Source organism: Prinia subflava, chromosome 11 (genome assembly GCF_021018805.1).
Source record: "Prinia subflava isolate CZ2003 ecotype Zambia chromosome 11, Cam_Psub_1.2, whole genome shotgun sequence".
Classification (NCBI taxonomy): Eukaryota; Metazoa; Chordata; class Aves; order Passeriformes; family Cisticolidae; genus Prinia; species Prinia subflava.
This window is the reverse complement of record NC_086257.1, coordinates 25,319,131-25,339,340: the sequence shown is the minus strand read 5'-3', so window position 1 is coordinate 25,339,340 and position 20,210 is coordinate 25,319,131. Positions and strand designations below refer to the sequence as shown.

The following is a 20,210-nucleotide window of genomic DNA, read 5'->3' as shown; positions in this document are numbered from 1 at the left end:
TCTGACTTGGAAGCCAGTTGCTGACATAGAGCAGCTGAGCTTTATTTGCAGAGAATTGTTGGTCTCCAGTGGATTTGCAGGTGCAACACAGTGACATGTTAACTGTTTAGGCTTCCCTGTTGTGCTCTCAGCTATCCTGGAGGAGGCACAAAGGCTGGAGAATGGCTGGAATGCCGTAACAAATTTTCCACAAAGAAACTCAGTGAAGCTTCAGAAATCTCCACTGGCTCATGCTGGTTCTGAGACATATCCAAGCTGATGGTCACATATGAGTCCTTACAGCTCCTTTTGAAGGTTTGAAGGCTTTGTTTTCCGGAAGAAGAGCTTTTCTGGGCATTATTTGTTCTGGACTGATCTTCAAATAAAATTGTTACTAAGACCTGACAACAGAATAGGTATGACAGCCCTGTCAAGGAATGGATAATCTCTGTCTTCAAATACACTTTCTATTTATGCTGGCAGTGTACAGACTTCTCAGGATTTTACCTCCTATCCCAGACTAACATTTCAAAAGTGCCACCAAGGAAACTTCTCTGCATATCTCTTTCTATTTCAGAACTTTGTAACTGAATAATGTGCATTGGCAGATACATCACTGCCTGTTGAAGCTCACAGCTGAAGAATGTTCAAAAGGAAAAGAAAATATTTGGAAAGTATTTTTTTTACTATCAAACAGACCTGGAAATTGTATCAACTGAGGGGATATACCAAGCGTTCCTTGCAGCTTAGTTTTTCGTGGTTAGTTTATTTTTCATGTTTATCAGAATGTTTCAGTTCATACCTCAGACACCTCAATCTCTGCAAGTGTCAGGGTCCCCTGGAGGGGCCAGCAGCTCTGTGTGCCCCCAGATCAGCTGGCAGACATCTGCCTTGTGTTAGGAGAAACATGATCTTCCCACTGGCTTGGACCTGTGGAAGAGGGTGGGAACACTCTGAAACTGCTGCTTAAACCAACACACAAACCAGCATTTCTGAACAAATAAGTGACATATACAATGAAATAAACTGCCTGTGTTTTCTCAGAAAAAAAGATGCACATTTTCAGGAAAAAATTTTGCTTTTCCACACCCTTTTGTAGAAGCTGCTGTGGATGCCAGGCTGGTTGTTACCCATGGGATTGGCTGCTGGGGACTGGGCCACAGAGGATGGTGGAGGCTGCCTTGGTTGTACCATCTGACTCCAGATCTGGCTTCTGGCCTTCTCTGACACTGCCAGTGCAATCAGCAGGCTTGGCTGGAGTTAATTGAATTAAATGGGACACTTGCCAGGGACACCAGTTATCTCCTGCAGTCATTAGCACAAGAAGGGTGTAAGGATTAGCTCTTGTTTGCTGTCTCAGGTGTTAGTGGTGATACCAGCTAACATGTTAAGGTCTTGTCAGCAACAGCATGTTCTGGAAGAGACAGCAGCCTCTTTATCTGATAATACCCATAAAATTTCTTTAAAATGCAGGTATTTCTCACTGGAGCAATTTTATTTTAGTCCTTGCTTTGAATAGTTTAATGAGTTTCATTTCATGTCTCATTTCAGGGGGTCAGCAAATGTATAAGACAGGTACACTCACCCTTCTGACTGACAACACTCCCAGAGAGTCACTCTCCAGCCCCGGGAGCACGGCTGTGGTGTGGGGTGAGTGATGCAGAGGAGTCACTGGTTCTGGGTGTTGCTGGTATCACATGAACTCTGCCGTGGGGGAGGAAGGACCTGGGCTTTTGATTTCTGAAAGATATTGCTCTGATAAATAAAGAAAAAATTTAACTATTGCAGGAAAGTGTGGGGATTTGCTCTTTGGCATTCTGGATGAGAACTTCTGGTACTGAAGGTCTGTACAGTTACTGAGGAAGCAATGGGCACATGCCCATGACCCATCTGCAGCTGTGCCCATGTTCCACAGGGCCATGTCCCACCCACAGTGGTGTGTGAGCTTGGTGGCTCACCTGGAAGTGAAGTGCTGCTGCTTCCTGGGGCTGGGGAGCACTAATTAATTAACCACAAAACTGGTGATGAAGTGCTTCAAGACCTGCTGAGCTCAACAGCTCTCCCATCCACAGTGTATGGGGGTGGGATTGCAGCCCCTGTACAGGGGCTCTGGGGGTGCCTGGGCAGCAGTGCAGCCATCCCTGCTCCAGTCCTGCTGGATGTTGCCACGTGAAGCCTCTGGGTGAGTCTTGCCCTGCGTGTGGCTGGTGGAGAGGTTCTGCCAGAGCCACAGGAGCTGTGGCTGATCCATGCTGGGCTGGGCCCTCGGTGGGTGAGAACAGCCAGCACAGCAAACCTCGACCTTGGCTTATTCATGGATTCATCCTCCCATGACCCCCTTGTCACAGGCAGCTCCGTGATGACACAGCCAGCCCGTGCTCCACACAGCCAGCCCGTGCTCCACACAGCCCCTCTGCACACTCTGGCTGCTGGGAAAGGCCCCTCGCTTTGGGGAGTCATTTTAAACTCTCTTTGAGGGGTGTTAAAAACTGCTGAACTTTCAAAATAAGTTCTTATGATGGAATATTTATTATTGAACTCAGCATGAAATATAAAACAAAGCCTAAAATCAGGGATGCTTTTGATTTTAGTGTAAATGCTGACAGGATTTTTAATTTATACAGTATTTTAGTAGTGAATGCTTGAAATTATTCTGGTGTTTTGTGTCCTCAGCTGTTTTTCTCTCTACTGTGGTTAGCCCTAGAGTCTGCGTTGGAATGAGTAACATGCGGAGATCTGACACTTACGACAAACTCAGCCTGGAGTGGTTTAAGACGTGTTCGTGTAGGGATTTTCTGGCAGTGCCGTGGGGTCAGAGCTGTGTTATTGTGCCCTGTTACACGTCACAAGAACGGCCAATGCCTTCCTTCATGCTCACAAGACTTAATGGGGTCAACTTTCACCTGGTTGGAGCCTGTCAAGGTCACCAAATGGAGTCCATTCTGCCATTGGAAAATTGTTCATTTTCGTGGATAGGTCAGAGTTAATGTTGTGTGGCAGTGAGAGTGTGGTTCAGTGCGGGGTCAGTGAGGTGCTGACGGGCACTCCGGGGCTGCTGGCCATGACCTTGGCACAGACTGCCTGGTGCCAAAGCACAGCTCTAATATCTCCTATACTCTGCAGCAGTATCAAGAAATACAAATATACAGGACTTGGGCAAATCCAAAAATCCACAAAATGCTTTTTGCTCTCTTTAACAGAGTCACATCAATGTTTCTTTAATGTAAAATTTCCATAGGGCTTTGCTGGTTCCACAGTGAAGTGCATTCCAAGCAGTAACTGCAATAACAAGTAAATAGAATTAGAAGGCATGGGGGCAGAGCTGGGCTCCTGCTCTCCTGCAGTAAAGGCACTGCTGGCTGTGGCTCTGGAGATTGGCACTGATGCACTTGCACTGCACAACCATCACTTTCTCAAATAGATATGTCACTTATGTTTTCCTTAATTAAAATTTCAGCTATTCCTGCCTCTTCACATGTCTCTCTGCACATAGTCTGACCGTGGTTGCTGCCATGTTTGGAGCTGTGTGGTGGCTTTTGTCAGAACCCAGGAATGCAGCCTCAGGAACAGAACCCTGCAGAGGCAAACTTGGCAGAACCTGGGCAGTGTCTGGAGCAGCAGTTAGGAATCTGGGACTGGGAGCTGACCACACTGTTATTGACTGGTCTTGCATTCCCAGGAGGGCAAATCAGGGCTTTGATTGCCAGGTTTGCAGTTTAAAAAAAGCCTTTGCTTTAATGAATGTACAGCCTAAGTGTCATTGTTCTCTTCTCCATTCTGGGTTGTTTTCCAGAAAACAAGACCAGTTTAGGAAATTTAAATCTGTCCTAAAAAAGAAATTTTATCTAGAGAAGTCCCTCTGTGCTTCCATTCTTAGAATAAACCAAATTTATTTACTTCTGTAGTTGAAATTGTATTACTAAAGAACATGAATTTTCTTTAATGTTGTTTGATGGTTTTTGTCTGGTTTTGAATGGAAGTTGAGACTATGTGACCACCTTGTAGCTGTAACACTTGTTAGTTCATTTAAATTAATATTTTAGTTCCTTATTTATTATCCCGAAGTTTATTGGTTTGTTAGGAATAATACCCAAATGTGTGATGCTGAGAAGGGTAAAGCTGCAGCGTGGAATCCTTGTCACAGGAGAAACGCACCAGGGGCAGCCACGGACGGGCAGGTTCCCCAGCACTCCAGTGGTCTGTCTGTGTGTCTATTTGTGTGTCTCATGATTTTCAGGTTATTTTTCATATCCTGATGCAACTGAAAAGCCAGCCTTTTTTTTGAAAAGTGTAGAATCTAATGAGCAGTGTGTTTGAAAACCTCAGCCCTTCCCAGGACTCAGGTGAGTGATACAAACATGGCACAAGCAGGTGACACGTGGAGATGGGCGTCTTGGAAAGAAAACATCAAAGGAATCACACAGTGATCAGGGGTGGGCAATTCACAGGGCCAGCGAGCTGGAGACTTGTGCAAAGCCACCCTGTTCTTCATTTGGTGCCAGAGAGCTTCAGTTCATGAAGAAAGTAGCTGGAAAATTTACCCAGAAATAGATGACCTTTCAAAAGGCCTCTAATATACAATTACCTGATGTTCACTGAAGTGTTTCACATGCTTCCCACCCTAAATGATTTTCTAGGTTCACCCATGTGTGAAAAGGGGTCTGATTTTATGGAGGAGGGCAATGGAGGAAAGAAACTCCAGAAAGGAGAGAAATACGCCAGGGAATTTTACTGGTTGTTTGCTTCAAGGGAAGGAAAGGGCAAATAGATGCAGCCACCTCAAAGTCACCTTTTGACTTTGAACTTTAAAAGAAAGGAACATGGAAGAATTCTGAGATATTGACAGCACTTGACAGAAGCTATTCTATGAAGATAGGTAGGAAATTTAGGATCCAGTGGAATTTGCTTTCTTAGCCAGATGACAAGTTCTTTTTTCTTTTTTGCAGTACAACAAAATTATTACAACCCCTATTTTCCTTACTGCCTTTTCTTTCCTTCTGCCCTGGGTCATCTGGTACAAGAGATCTTTTGCCTGCGTGGCCACCAGTGCTCAGACCAGGGGCTGGCCATGTTCCCTCTGCAGAGTTTCAGCTCTGATCCTGGACCAAAGGAAGCGAGTTATCTGGGGCTGCAGTCTGGTGGGCTTTAGGCAAAATACTTTCCTAAGAAAATGATTTCTATGGCTGGCACAAAAGTGCTTCTCCTGTGCACCTTTCCAGTGGCAGCTGTGCCCAGGTGCACACAGCAGCCTTCAATAGTTCAGTGTTCTCTTCACTGCCCCTGCTCTGAGCCACACGGGGAGAAGAGGGGCAGAGACCACCCCCACGTGGGAAAGCAGCAGCATTCAAAAACCCAGAGACTTTTTGAAACCAGGGAATGGGATTTCCATATATGATGAGAGAGCACTCTGGGCAATAGAAACTGTATTTGTATGGAAGAAAATTATTTTAAATAAACTTGAAATGTAAAGATTTTCATGAACAAAAGCAAGGTGACAGTCCCCTCCCCCATCTGCATTATCTGACAAAACAAAGTCCTTGAGACAGGTCAGACAGCCAAGACCATCAATGTGGCAGTTGTAGCACTGAAATACTTTTCATTTGGTCAAGTATCTAAGTATCTTTGTGGGGAAAAAACACCAAAGTTTACCTTTGGATCCAAAACATTAGACTTGTGATTCCACAGAATTTTGTGACTTTGGAAATGTTCTATTGTTTTTCAGTATGAGCTCATGAACCTCGAATAAAATTGTCCTTTGGGGACAAAAGAAAATAGAGGAAAAATAAATGCTCATGTCAGGTCTGGAGACCAAGGGGTTCCTGAGCCATGGTCTTTATTATGTTTCTTTTCCATCAAGTTCAGGAGTGACTTTGAGCGGATTTGCTGCAGTTGAGGGAGACAGAAAAAAATCGTATTAAAAATAAAAAAAAAACTGAATACGACTTTTCAAAAATCCATTTATTTTCCTGTATAAGACATACAGATCCAAAAGTGAATGGTGAGTCAGGAGTGCACATGGTTCCAGCAGCAGCTTTCAGGCTCTTCTGACTGTGGCTCTGCTGGATGGCGGGTCAGCTTGAGCTCTCAGCAGCAGAAATGTGGGATGATGCAGAGCTCCTCAGGCTCCTGCCTCCTCCTTTTGGAGGCCACACAGCATGCACATGTTGTGTTCCTGAATTCATGCCTCTTCTGGCAATTTGTTTGCCTGAGCCTTTAAGCTTCTGTGTTCACCCCCAGGGCCCAGAGCTCTGCCAAGCTGCCAGCAGCATGCTGAGACCATGGGCAGGTGCCTCAGCTTCCCACAGGGACTGCGCCCACGCCCTGCCGGCTGATCCCAAAGGAGCTGAGGAGCTGCCACGAGGGTGCCAGGAGTGCAGCCACACACAACTGCACTCCCCGTGTTCTAAGGGCAGCGTGCTGACAAACTAACCATGGCAGAAAGACTGAAAGATGTGAGAATTTCTCCTGGAGCCTGCTTTTAGCTCTGCATGGCCCTGTTTGGGAACGGGCTGTAGTCACTACATGTCTTTAGCTTGAACTTGCACTTCATCAGTCTGGGAGGAAGAATGGAAGAAATGTTCTGAGAGGAAATTCCATTTATGTCTTCTGCCACCTGCTAATGGCATATGTGAGCTGCTGCGTGCCAATAGCCGATGGCAAAGATAACATCAGTGTGGAGAAAATTGTGCAGTGCTGAAAATGAGACTCATGTTCCAGATAACCCGAAAGTTCAGTGCCTGCTGGGGCCAGGTGTGGGGCCAAGCTCTGCTCACCAACACTCACACAGACACACTTAGTATGATGGCCTTGTTGGAATCCCAGAAATCAAATTTTTTAGAGCAGGCAAAAGGACAAAAGCTGAAAAGCTTCTATTTCCATCCAGCCCAAATCAGGCTTTGCTGCATATACCTCCAGCCTAATTACTATGAGCCAGGGCAGGGGAGGCTGACAGGTGGGAACTGCTGTCCAAGTGCCCGGTAAAGCTGCTGGTCTGAAAACTGACATAATGGCAGAGTTGACATAGTGGGCAGCTCTTCAGAAGTAAACATCCATTTACAGTAGGATCATAAAAATATCTGAGGCACTCAACAGCAAAATCCTTGTTGCTTTTCACCCTCGTGCCACCTGGAGTTTTTGCTCAGTGAGGGAATTCATGGTGTTTTGTGTGAACCGAAGGTAATTGTGAGCAACTACTTAAATAGCCCTAATTATGTTTAGAGAAGGCTGGTCCCTGAAAGCAGCTAGGATCTGTGAATAAACATATTGACACTGGTGACCACCTGATCTATGCATATGGATCCAAAAAAAAGGCCCTTTGCTAAGTTTAAATACCTCAAAGTAAAGCCAAGCAGACACCAGACGCCAGCACTGGGCCTGCCCAAAGCAGCATGGCCCGGGGCTCGGCGGGGGGAGTGTGGCCACAGCACGTCCTGCCAGCCTGAGGTGTCCTCCCCAGGGGACCAGGGCCTTTAAATACCAGCCTTTAAATACCCCGTGGACAGAAGGGTAAAGGGACTGGGGCCCCTGAATGGGGGATGGACAAGCTCAGAGGCTTACCTTGCTTAATCCTTGGGCAAACACACTCAGTGTCTGCTGAGTCCTGCAGCTGATCCCACCTGCACCAGCACCGACCCCACCTGTGCCAGCACTGCCTGCACAGCTGGCCCGGGGCTCCCGGGGGACAGAGGGCACCTGCTCCTGGTCCGGAGCTGCCCAGGGATGGAGAGAGCCCGCTGTGGCCCTTAGCAGTCAGAATTTTTGGAAGTCAGTGAAAGAGAGGACAAATGTGAAGCTGTTGAACATGTTCAGCCCTTCAGCACAGGGGTTGAAGAGTTCACAGTGACAGCTGAGATAAGGCCAAGCCTGGTGATGGGCCCCAAGCTGCCCCTGCCCCACCAGCCTCCTCCTCCTGCAGTGAGCACCCAGCTGCCTCATGCCACCATGCCTAGCTTCAGCACAACTTAACAGCACAACATTATAATGTCCTATGGCATGGAAATGGGTCAGAAACAAACCCAGTATCTTTCTTTATTACTCAGGTGCCACTCCTGGCTTGGAGGGCTTCACAGCCCTGAGATCTCGCTGCTTATGACTTGAAGCAACTAGCGTCACCTCAGGCTATAGGGAGAAAAATTTCATTGAACCACATTGCCTCTCTGCTAGACAAACCACAGAAAGATAAGTCACCCCAGAATGTCAGGGTTTTCTGGACACCTTCCAAACACAATCACTGCATTTCATGCATGAATGCCTATCAGTGAATTTCCAGTACAAAATGCAAACAGAGACAACTAGAAATCAACGTCTGGTGCTTCCTTTGCACCTCCCCAGAGGGGAGGGCTGTTGGCATCATGTGTTCAGTCCCTCAGCACCAGCAGACACAGGCTGGTGACAAGACAGGTGAAAGAATAAGGCCTGAGGTAAGTAGATGCCCAGTAGAGCCACTGAAGCTCCCTGCTTCCAGGAGCTGAGGCTGCTGCTCTAAAGGAAACAAGACCTCTGCCTGGTAGTAAACATCAGTTACCACACAGAAAAATCTAAAAAGCCAAACAATCACCTTGCCAAGTGTGGAAAGATATCAAAAATCAAGGTGAGATGGACATGGCATGTTTCCTGCCTGGAATTCCTGGGAATGTTTGTTGGTGGCATGGCTGGTCACGTAGTGCTGGTTGGACACAGGGCCAGGACCGTGCAGTTCGCTCAGCAGCCTGATCCCATCCTTCCTTTGGCTGAAGGAGATGCATGTGAAGGCTGGATGGGACAACTGCCAGGTGTTAGGAAAGATCACTTATGCCTACAGGTCACTTCCCCAGCAAGGCATACCTTGTTTCAGGGGTGTTACAGCCCTCCCCAGTGGCGTGGGACCTCAAGGGGGTTGAGAAAGCCCATGGAGTAAATAAGGCGAATGGCACCAAACTTTCTGGGTGAATCAGTTTTGGTGAATGTTGCCCAACCATAATTCAGGGCCACTCTTTGCAGCAAGGCAGAGCAGTGTTCATTGGGAATGGGCTGTAGTCACTACATGTCTTTAGCTTGAACTTGCACTTCATCAGTCTGGGAGGAAGAATGGAAGAAATGTTCTGAGAGGAACAGGAGAGGTCAGGAGGGTGCAGGTCCCTTTGCTGTGCTACAGCTGAAGCCCATAACATGGAGAAAGAGAACCTCAGTTGCAGGGCTGAGCAGGCAGGTCAGATCCTGCCACAGTTTTGACTCACAACTAGACGGACTCCATACTTTTCAAGTTTCAGAATTTAAGCTTTTCGCATTTCACCTTTACAAATGCTAGTCAGTGGTTTTGCCACTTTTCATCTATTAAACTTCTTGGGTTTATCCATGCTCCATCCAGAGTTCCATCCATTAAACTATAATTTTTCTGCCTTTCCTCACTTGTGAGTGGAGGAGGTCACCCTCAGAGAGGCTGGTTCAGAGGACAGTGGTAGTAGCCATGGAGTGCCCTATCCAGTGAAGTCTCAAATGAAAGATAGGATGACTCTGAAAAGCATGATAAATTCTTTGAAAATGAAGATAATACCAGTGCAGGCCCGTACCTGCTGCTAGTGTGTGAGATTCAGAAGTGCTGCTATTGAACAGCATTTCCATGCCAGGAACCTGCAACAGCTGCTATGGATGCAGATCCATCCTTCAGCTGATCCTACAGCATGAGTTCTGAACACCTCCAGTTCTTGGACTTCTTCACCTCTGCATCACCAGGATTTCTTCAGCATGGTCATTAACAGCTCACACATACCTGCCACACCTTCCAGCACACGCCTCTGCATTCCTCCCCCTGCTCCAAGACATGCTTTGTTCATGCACTCAGCCCTCGCAGCTCTCACTCACCGTGTGATTCACACGGGATCAAGTTATGTGTAGTGCTGGCAAGTTGTGGTCATGATGAATTTCACCCTATCCTTGAAAGAAAAGATCCTGTCACCTAAGCAGTACTTTTGGGAAGTATTTTACGATTTGTATAAAGAAAAAAGGTACTGGAAATACCTTATCTGTAGTGACAATCTCTGGACCTCAGTACACACAGAAATCCTGCAATGTCCATTGTTTGACATGCTTTTGTCTGTTCTATAACCTGTGACCAGAGTTGACAAGCTTTCTCCCAGCCTGTGCTCAGCCTGTGAAGCTTTTCCTGCCCTCTATGTCATTTGCCAAGTCTCCAGTCCCTGAGTGCTCCCAGTATTTACAGCTCTCAGAGCTGTTGGGACAGTCAGCTCTGTGGCAGGGATGCAGTACCTGGGAGCTCTGCTGGAACAAGCTGAGGGCCACAGCACCTGACCTCCAGGGTGCCTGGACTTTGCTGGCACAGGCCAGATGGAAAATGATCCCATCTCCCCCTTTCTCATGGTTGTTCTTACACAGCACAGCAAATCAAAACCTCAGACCAGCACAACTCCTATTGTTGCTTGCTCTGCAGTCCAGGAAAAAAAAATAAAAAGAAACCCATCTCCTCTTTTCCACATAAGTGGAAACCAGTAGTGGCTGGCAAATTTCTAGACTGACCAAGGGAAAGATCTGAGTCATTGCTTAATATTAGAAACTTGGCTTAGGCTGATTTCATTGTCCATGTTTTTATTCTACTCTCAAATTTTATGTCCTTATTTTTTTTAATCCTTTATTTTGAAGGTTTACATCGCATTGACTGCTTCTCAAATAGCTCTGTCCTTTAACTAGACTTATGAGCTGCACTTTTAAAGTGTGATTATGACAAAAATCCCTTCTTTTGGTATTTTTGCTAGCATCAGTCCCCAAAACATGGGCCTTAACAAAGGGAACATATTCCCTACTGATGTGCCAGACAAAAGTTCATGGCTTTGTCTTGCTGAAAATGAAGTCTTGATTATTCATGCCGTTCCCAATTAGTCATTCCACACCCTTGAATTATTTCTGACAGATGTGAAATGCCTTCTGCTGAATTCCTACTCCAAGGAACCTTTTGCATGACTGGTTTATCAATGAATGCGAGCAGACTCATGATTTACAGTGCTTCATCATCATGGCATGTGAAACACTGAACACGATGACTAGGGAAACCAGACCCACCTATTTTTGATCATAGGTTCAGAGCCTCCAAAATCTGCCAGCAGCTGCACAAGAAGTGCTCGCACAGGGCCAGTGTGTGCACAGGGAAATGCAGTTTACCCCGAGGATCTCACGAATGGATCTGCTGAGGGCATACGAATTCACTCTCAGGGGTGATATGGAGACAAGTGCTAACCTGAAGGCCTATTTCTGTCACTTTTCACTTTCTTACTCTCTCCTTGCTGCCAGGAGTGCTTTTCCCATTGGCTATGTACTCAGCTGTGGTGCAAGTCAGGCGTGGTTCCTGTCCCTGAGCAAGCCGTGGAGCCCTCCCCAGCAGGGAGGGAATGCCCAGCTTGGGGCCTCAGCCCACTGCTGGAAGTGCTCTCTGCTGTGTTTCCCTGCAGGGCTGTTAGTGCACATCTCTCCCTGTATCGTCAGAGGCACACATAAACTCTCATCCACAGTCTGCAGAACATGGGGGAAGGCTGTTTCCAAAGACTCTAAGGCTTCTAAAATGAGGAGTCCCCAGGCTGGCCTGAATACATTTATTTTCTCCTACAAAGAAAAGATCTTTCAGAGAAGCTTCTCTGAACAAGAACCTCCTCCAAAGCAAGAAGGCAGCTGCAGTGAGGATGCCGTGGGGGTACAGAGAGGTCAGAGCTGCTGCTCTCAGGTGCCCCCACTGCACCACGGAGAGGAACACATCCAGGGCAGCTCACCTGGTACCTCTGGCACAGCCGTGCCCCGCGGGGCTTAGCCTGGTCAGCCAGAATCACTGCCCTGTACGTGCCATGCATGTACCTCACCTCCCTTCCTTACCAAAGGGAGCGCTGAGCTCCCCCTTGGAGAGCCCCAGCAGTGATCCCTGTTGGCACCTGCAGTGAAAGGTGCTCTTGCTCTCGCTGCTACATTTCGGCAGCATTCCCGAGCAGCTGGCCAGGCCTGGTGCCTTTAATATGAGATTAAAGACATTACCTCTGCAATGGGAGATCTTAGGCTGGGATTCCACATTTTTCTCCTGCAGAAGTCTCTGTCACTGTAAAACAAAACACTAGCACCCAAAGCCATGTTAAGTCATTGCAGTGATTCCAAAATCCATTATTCTTGTGGCTGATTAAAAAAGCTCCAAGCTCACTCTAGGTCTTACAGCTGTGAATTTTGTATTTGCAGTGGTGAAACTTTTCTCTTCTTTTTATCCACAGATGGTCATGATGATAATTTTTTGTTCAATAATTAATCATTTTTGTGTCATATTTGACTTGGTTTAGGGATTTAAATTGCATGCTTTACTGAAGGGAATCTGTAATTGAGATACAAGTCTGAGCACCTGTGAAAGACTTCAAGTTTTGTGCACATGCCTAAGTGTAAGTTTTTAAATGTATATTTTACTGCTTTAAAGGCATCTACACAGGATGTCATCATTCTGTCTTGTCAGCAGACCCACTGGGTTCTGACAGCTGAATAGAGGCCGTTAATTAAAACTGCCAGGTTTTGTCAGACCCTTGTCATGCTCCCTAGATAATTCAGTCTTATGCATTTCAAGCATTTGCAGCAGGAACAAGACTAAATCTTTCGTTTCCCTGCTCCATTCTATGCCTCTCTTTCTAAGAAAGAGGATTTATTCCTGCAGCAATAACCCTTTGCATTTTGAAGTGGCGGTGTTGGTGTAACTTGGTTCTGCATTGAGAAATGCCAGGGTTTGTGATGACTCCTCAGAGGGAAGCAGTGCAAAGGTTCTGGCAGTGGCTCCCCACCCTCAGGAAGGTTACAGGGGATAATGCCACAAGTTTTGCAGGAATAAAGAGCTTTTTCTTACTTTTCTAAGAAGGTTCTTTGCTAGAATAAGCAAATAAAAATTGGCCCTGACTTCAGGTCCCTCTGCTCCCACAGCTGTCCTCACTGGAGTTGGTAACTGCTTCTGGGAAGATATGGCTCTCAGCCAGTCATCCTTAAAGGAGAAGTGTTAGTTTTGCATGTAACTATGACCTATATTTAAAATTTTGCTATATATACAAATTTACTCTTTATAGCACTTCTATGGGCTCTCTGGAATGCATATGATGCAGAGCCAGTGGTCAACCCTTAGATTCATGTTTAGAAACCACCACCTTTGTTTGTTTTACATGTTTATAATTGCCTCTGGCTGTATTATAGTTTGTGAATTTCCACAGTGGCTTTCAAAGTAATGTTGTTTTTTCTGGACAGTAGCATTGCTAAAAAGCACTTAAAATGTCAAATGCAGTAACAGTTATTTGCTTCTTCTTGCTACTACTACCTACCACAGATGTGAATCATGAACCATATTGCTACAGCTTCTGAAATCAAAGGACATTTGATAAGGAGGATATATGATAAGAGGTTAGTGCCAACTTCTCAATTCCTTGACGGTTTTGTATGGGACAATCTGTATGCAGTTTTGTATGGGACAATCTGTTCCCTCCACGCATTGCTCAGAGGTGAATCTTATTCAGAAAACTCTTCTCTGCCTCAGTGGAACAGAGGGTTATGTCACCTTCATGTGGAACCGTGTTCAACTGGAATGTCACAGATTTGCCTCTGGGGTCAACCTGAGCTGCAACAGAACATGGAGAAGACAGGTTTCAGGTAAGACAGCACATGGGTTTGTACACCTGTGAGGTTTGCTGACAGCAGACTTCCATGTGGAAGTCACACCAGTAATGAACATGTTCCAAAGGGAATTAATGAGGCACTTTCCATGTGGGCTCCCACGCCTGCAGGGAGACAGCTGTGGAAGTGTCCGGAGCCTCAGGTGTTCAAGAGGATTTCCCCACAGCTCACCTGGACTCAGCTGCTGGGCTTGGAGGCTCTGCTGTCCATCACACTGTAGCCTCTGAGGCATTGTCTGCAGAAACAAACACAGCAGCCAGGTCCCTTCCCATGGGCCTGCCCAGGGAATGAGGGGCTCTGGGCCACCTTGGGGCCATGTCCCACCTCAGTCAGCCTACCTGAGGAATTTGCTTTTCTGCTCAATGGAATGGTGGCATCTCCTAAGACCACGTGTTGTTAGCTTGTGCACAGCACTGTGCAGTGTGAGGAGCAAGCATAATGCTGAGCTACAAGGTGGTGTGAGTAAGAGCATCTGCCAACGTCAGCAGATATATGAGGTCAGGAAGTTTACATTCCTTCAGGTCAGAGAACAGAACAAGCACGATCTTATCCCCGTGCCAGTTCCTCCACATTGCAAAGTCACCGCAGGCATGACGACACCGTTCCTGCTCTGGGAGGAGGGCATGGAGGGCTTGCTGCACTGCCTGTGAGAACAAACTGGAAGGAACAAACAGCCACCAGCAACCTCCAGGTAAGAATGCAGAGGAGAACAAGCACACTGGTTTTCCCACAGCATGAAACAGCCAGGCTCACAGTATGTACCGCCAAAAACATATAAATGTTCCCTAGGGAAAACAGACTGTGTTTATGAGGGACTGCAAGATCTCAGTGCCCGTGCTCATTTGGTGTCTGCTCACCTGGGGAGCAGAAGAGGTGTTCTGTGTAAAGTAATGGATCCAATCTGGTGTCCAACCCTGCTGGGCCACGAGGGAGAGCACAGCGTAACAGAGGAATTGCATTTTCCTTCTCCTCACTTGTTATTCTGTGTGGTCATGTATTAATTCCTAAACTAAACTATTTTAATTATTTTTATAACCCTTACTAATGTCACTTGAATATTACTGTTATCTTTATAAACATACAACCCCCTTTCTCTAGAAATTTTAGCCATCCAGCTAACATGTCCTTTGACTTTGAAATCAGTACAGAAAATTTATCAACAGAATTGAAAATAAAACTAAATTTAGGATGAAAGCCATACCTTACACCTTCAAGGCTTATAAACTTAGTCTTGTCCAAAGTATAAGTGCATGTCACCAAAATTAATATAATCCTTAAAAATTTCTTATGTGTATCAGACAGAACCAGACAATTTTAGAGGCATACATATGTGTGCAATTCAAAGTTATAGTGACAAAGGCACATCCTGGATTACAGAAAACAAATATCATATCATACAGAAACTTCCATAAAGGTGGGAATTGCTCAAGATTGTCATGGGTCAAGCATAACTTTAAATGCTATTCCTTGGGCAATATCCAAAGGATCAGACTCCATCTTGAACACCCTTGCTCACTGTAAACTACATAGGACCTGGATAAGTGCTGAATACATAATAGCCAGATTTTTATATTGATGGCCAAACCCAAACACCTACAAGTGGCTGCAGCTATTGGGTATCAAACAGAGAAGTCAATTTCTGAACATCTACTTGGTTAACACAATTATCCTTTTCCATGCATAAAGCTTGAATAGGGCTCTGGGAATTAGCAACATAAAAATAATGTCGGTGATGAATTTAAAATGTTCCCCAAACAAGGAATTATAAGGAAGTCTTGGGAGAGGTCTTGCGGTGAACTTGGATCTTCCCACAGTTTTTAATTCTGAGTATTAGATTTTTCATAATCTCTGGTGGTTTCTTGGCACTGCTGTGGGCTATTGGATAACCCATCTGGGCAGCACACAGCTCCTGCCACAGGCCAGGATCCCAAAACTGCATGTGGGGCATCTGTCATCCTGACTCTGCCTGTGCTGCTCCTGTTTAATAACTGCAGATCTCAAACAATGAACAATGCTTGATAGTCATCAACCTCATTTCAAAAATGGAGTAACTGTGATGTAATGAGATGAAGAAACTCACTCGATACCATTGAATCAACTGATGTCCATACAAGGATTAGACACATTTCCTCATTCTTGGTGCCATTTGTAACTCACCACAAAAGAACACTAAACCCACTTCTTATGGCCATTCTCTGTGCTTCAACAGACCATGGCATCAAGTGACTAGGCAATAAATCTTCACTTTTCACAGTTTCCATGTGGAGAAGGGAATCCATCAGTCCACTGTCTGCTACAAACCCCACATTTGTGCTTTTGTAGAAAAGCTAGAGCTAATCCAGACTGTAAGTTTTCTGAAGCATGTTTATGCAAAAAAGGCCAGGGAATCAGTTTTGGCTGATTGCTGTCTCAAGTCCTACATGATGTGGTAGCAATAGATCTGTCAAAAATTGCTCAGAACTTAAATATGTGCAAGTTTCCCCACACCTTTATTTATCCAGCTCTGATCTCTGCTTTTGAATTCCTGCTTCACAGTAAAAGGGGAAGAAAGGACATTGCACTTCTGGAGGTGAAATGTGAGGGGTGCAGGTACACATTGCCCTTTGAACCTGAGGAAATCAGGACTTCCTGGGAAGTCTGTTTAAAGAGGTCATCTAAATATTATTATGGAGTTGCAATGGCCTAATGTCTACTCTATAACTGCTCTCTCATCTTAAAAGACCATCTGACCATCTTTCTTCTCCACACTTCCTCTTAGTCTTCTGCCCCAAGTATTACATAAGTCCTTTAGGAACTCAGTCCTGAAAATGGATCTATAACTACAGATCAAGTTGTGCCACATAGTACTTATTTAAAGCATCTGACAAGCTCTCTGAAGTTTGTGTATGCTCCCTTTTTTGTTTAGAAAACATATTAAAAACAAATGCCCTGCCATTATTCATGCTTTTAACACTGAGAGGTAATTGATAAAGCTGGTGAAAAGTCTGAAGAATGGTTTATACACAAAGCAAAGTGATTAATTACTGTTCAAAGAAGAGGTTTCCAAGAAAATGAGCACCCTAGATTCTAGGAAATCCAGCAATGCATTATTGAAATGTCCATTAAAATAAAACTATTCCAAACAGAAAGATTTCAGACACACCAAGTTTATCAAAGAGATGTGGATTTTCTCCAATATAGATATCACACTTTACTCAATATGAGTTTGAAATATATGAGAGAATATGCTGCTGGATGCCACATGAGCTATCTGAAACCGTTCACATTTCTCTCTTTACTAGGTTAAATGAAACCTGATCTGGATTCCACTTGATCATAAGACTGGAATGCTGAAAATGCCATAATCTATTTATACATCAAATTGAAGAAACATTGCACGTCTTTAAATTTCACTGCATTCCAGTGTATTAGCTAAATAGCAACAGTTTACAAACTGTTTCACATTCAAACTGAGAAAGAAAAGACAGACCAGCTGTCTCATTTATCCTAAAACCAGGATTGATTACCTGGCTTTAAAACTATGGCCCAAACCCAGGTTTGCTCTGTGCCTTCCCTAAAAGCCTTGTTCTTGCAGCAGTAATTCATCACTAGTGACAAAACATGGTAGTTGCCTTATGATGACTTCCAAATCCACAGTTCTTTTTCAGCATCAAGAATATACTACAAACCCAAACTAGATTTGCAGCTCAGATTTTGTTCATACTTCTCTTCCCTCTGCCTCTAAACCACAAATGGCTCAAAATGCAGCAGACAGCAAGGCTGAGAACAACTGTGTAATAAAAACAGCCAAATCACACAGATGAAAACCATACAGGGGCTCATACAACCCAGAAGGTATTGGCAGTAACTCATCTACCAAGAGACCACCTCAGACCCCCCTGAAACAGCAGTCTCCCGTTCCCTCAGTTATTCACAGAAGCCTTCAGGTGTGCACAGTGGTGTTTGACACATTACTCTGTCTGGAGGAGCTGCTCCTATTCAAACATCACAACTGGGTGCAGCACAAGGCCTGCAGAAAAAGCGAAGGGGCCTGATGTGCTAAAGGCCTGTCCGCTGATCTGTACAAATGTACATCCTAGATTTTAACATCTCTTAGTAAAGTAAAACACAGCTGCCATTGACATTTGATGGGTTTTGCTATTGACCTGAAAGGGGTCAGGATCAGGCTAACAACATCTCATAACATTTATTCATTTTTACCTGCACAATCAATGTGTTTTAATGTGAAACAGTGTCCATTTTTCTCACTTGTCATTCCTATGTTTTTTTTCATTAGTTGTTGGATTTAGTGCCTATTATTCCCCATGTAGAAGACTACAAACACTACAAAGACAAAATGAGCAGTTTTTTTAGAGTTGGGGGAGGAAAATTCTGTGCTCTTTGTCACATAAAACTTTAAGAAGAGCCTGAAGCTAAATACTGCAGCTACTATTCATGGTCCTCTGGATAGTTAGTGGCCTTTATAAATGCAAAAAACCTGCTTAGATATTCAAATAACTGATTTGCCATTTTCTGTGCCCTTCTTCCCTCCAGCAGTCTATAACCTGGTATTTGTCTTCTAGGTCTTGTGTCTTACAGCCTGAAATTCAAAAGAACTTGAAATTCAAATTACAATTGCATCTCAGTCGGGTTTGAGACCATTTGGGATAATTTAGAGGAGTTTAAAAAACAAGAATAATTTGAGTAAATGTCTTACTGTCTAGAACCATGAGTTTCATAAAAAGGAAAATGTAGTTTACAGTAAAAGAAAGGAATTTCTGATGCTACTGCTTAGTTTAAAATTTATAATGTTAATGCAGGATTTGATATAAGAGTCATCAGAAACAGTGCACTCTTAGAATACCCAGGTTTTAGTAACTCCTAAATTTCTCTTCAAATTTGAAAACACCCTAGGGATAAATAAACGCCTTATCACTTGTTCATTAGTGTGCCAGTATGTTACTATAGCTAAGACAGTATCACATGGCCTGACCAGAATTTAGGTCTCGGTACTCATCACACAAAAGAATAGAAAGTAGAGCCCTCAACAGTTCTCTGTATCTGCAGATAAGGCAGATGATAGATGGGAGAGAAAAAAATGAGGATCAAAGAATGAAAAATAACTTGTACAAGGCTGTACTGCAGATCAATACCAACTGAGGAGTGAGACTGAAGCGAAGGCAAAAAAACAATCCCCTGAACTTTTCCTACTGCCTTCCCCTCAGTCTCAATCTGGACTCCTGACACTCAGGTAGATGCCCTACTTGTTAGATCAATGGCATCCCCAGGCTAGATTTTAGTCTCCAACAGTAATCACCTAATGTCATTAAAGGCTAATATATCTGAACCCATGCACTCTAGACACTAATAAACAGACTCCCCTTAATATTCCTACATTTTTCTTTTGAAAAACATTGCAATTTTAAAGTTTACATCAGGGCTTTTCAAAAGCTTAAATGTACACATACACCTATTAATATACATCTTTATCCAGCCATGCATTCATTTCTGGGTGTGAGCACGTGTGTGACTGTGTGCACTCCATAAGCATTTAGGTGTTTAGTGCAGGCTTATGACACACAGATTTCAGCCACCATCAGTAGGAACCACCACCTTTTGACCATTTAAAATTATAGAAACAAACAAACAGAACATTGTAGTGCCATTTTCACTGGATATCTACAACTATCAGACTCCAGAAGAGCTCCTTTTTCAGTCTTCTGTTACTTTGTGGGAGCATTTCTGCCCTCAGTCCGGAGGCTGAGGAATTGTGTGAGAGATACTTCTGTCACATGACTGGTGCATGATCTTTAAATGGCAAAATATGTAAAATATGTAAAGTCACCTGCAGTGAGAACCACACGGAAAACCACTAAGGGTCTCACTGCCTCTGGAAGCTCTGTGGGGATCCTCCTGGTGAAGTGTGCAATGGTGAAGCTGACAGAGAGTGGGGGAGAATTACCCACCTCTGTCAGGCACCACAGAGCTCTGAGAAGGAGCCTGCTGCCCTTCCACTGCCTGCTCCGTCTGTCCTGTCCAGGTCCTAAAGCCCAGACACACGGACACCAGGAGGGTCCCACAGCGCTGGTGCTCGCACACACAAACAGAAGGGACATGGGAATTCCTTTAATTAACTGTGGCAAATGTTTTTCTTGAAAGAAAAAAAGGAATATGTACATGCTTGACACAATATCAGTGTGTTTGTGCCCAACATACTGGAATATTGTTCAGCACTAATTCAATGTTGCAAAAATATTATCAGTGTAAAGCTGACAAGGCCATTGTGTGGTTTACTGTGTGGATCTTGGCTAACCTGGCCGTGGACTGGAGCAATTTTCATACCTGACTTTTCAGAAACCTTTCTGGTTTGTTAGTGAATCAGTTCACCTTATTCATTCTAGTTCCTTACCCTTTAACTATTTTACCTTTTATTGAGTTCCCTTTCTTCCTCGCTAGACCACGCTAATGTCACAAAGCCCCGTTCCTCACGACGCTCACTGCAGGGGTGGTGCCAGAGGAGCGACACCCCGGCGGTACCGGGGCTCTCCCGGTGCCGGGCACTGCTGAGGCACCTCCGCTGCTGCGTGGAG

The 20,210-nt window shown here is 44.7% G+C and overlaps 1 protein-coding gene across 15 annotated transcripts in view; it reads left to right on the top strand.

Moving 5' to 3' along the window:
- The window catches only part of TSC22D2 (TSC22 domain family member 2), a 79,244-nt gene that overhangs the window by 31,476 nt on the left and 27,558 nt on the right, over positions 1-20,210 (top strand). For 7 of the 15 annotated variants that reach the window (XR_010081614.1, XR_010081608.1, XR_010081615.1 and 4 more), the window contains one exon: positions 1,531-2,645. The gene's annotated coding sequence lies outside the window, so the exon portion shown is untranslated. The other 8 variants (XR_010081604.1, XR_010081613.1, XR_010081605.1 and 5 more) reach the window with 7 other exon arrangements.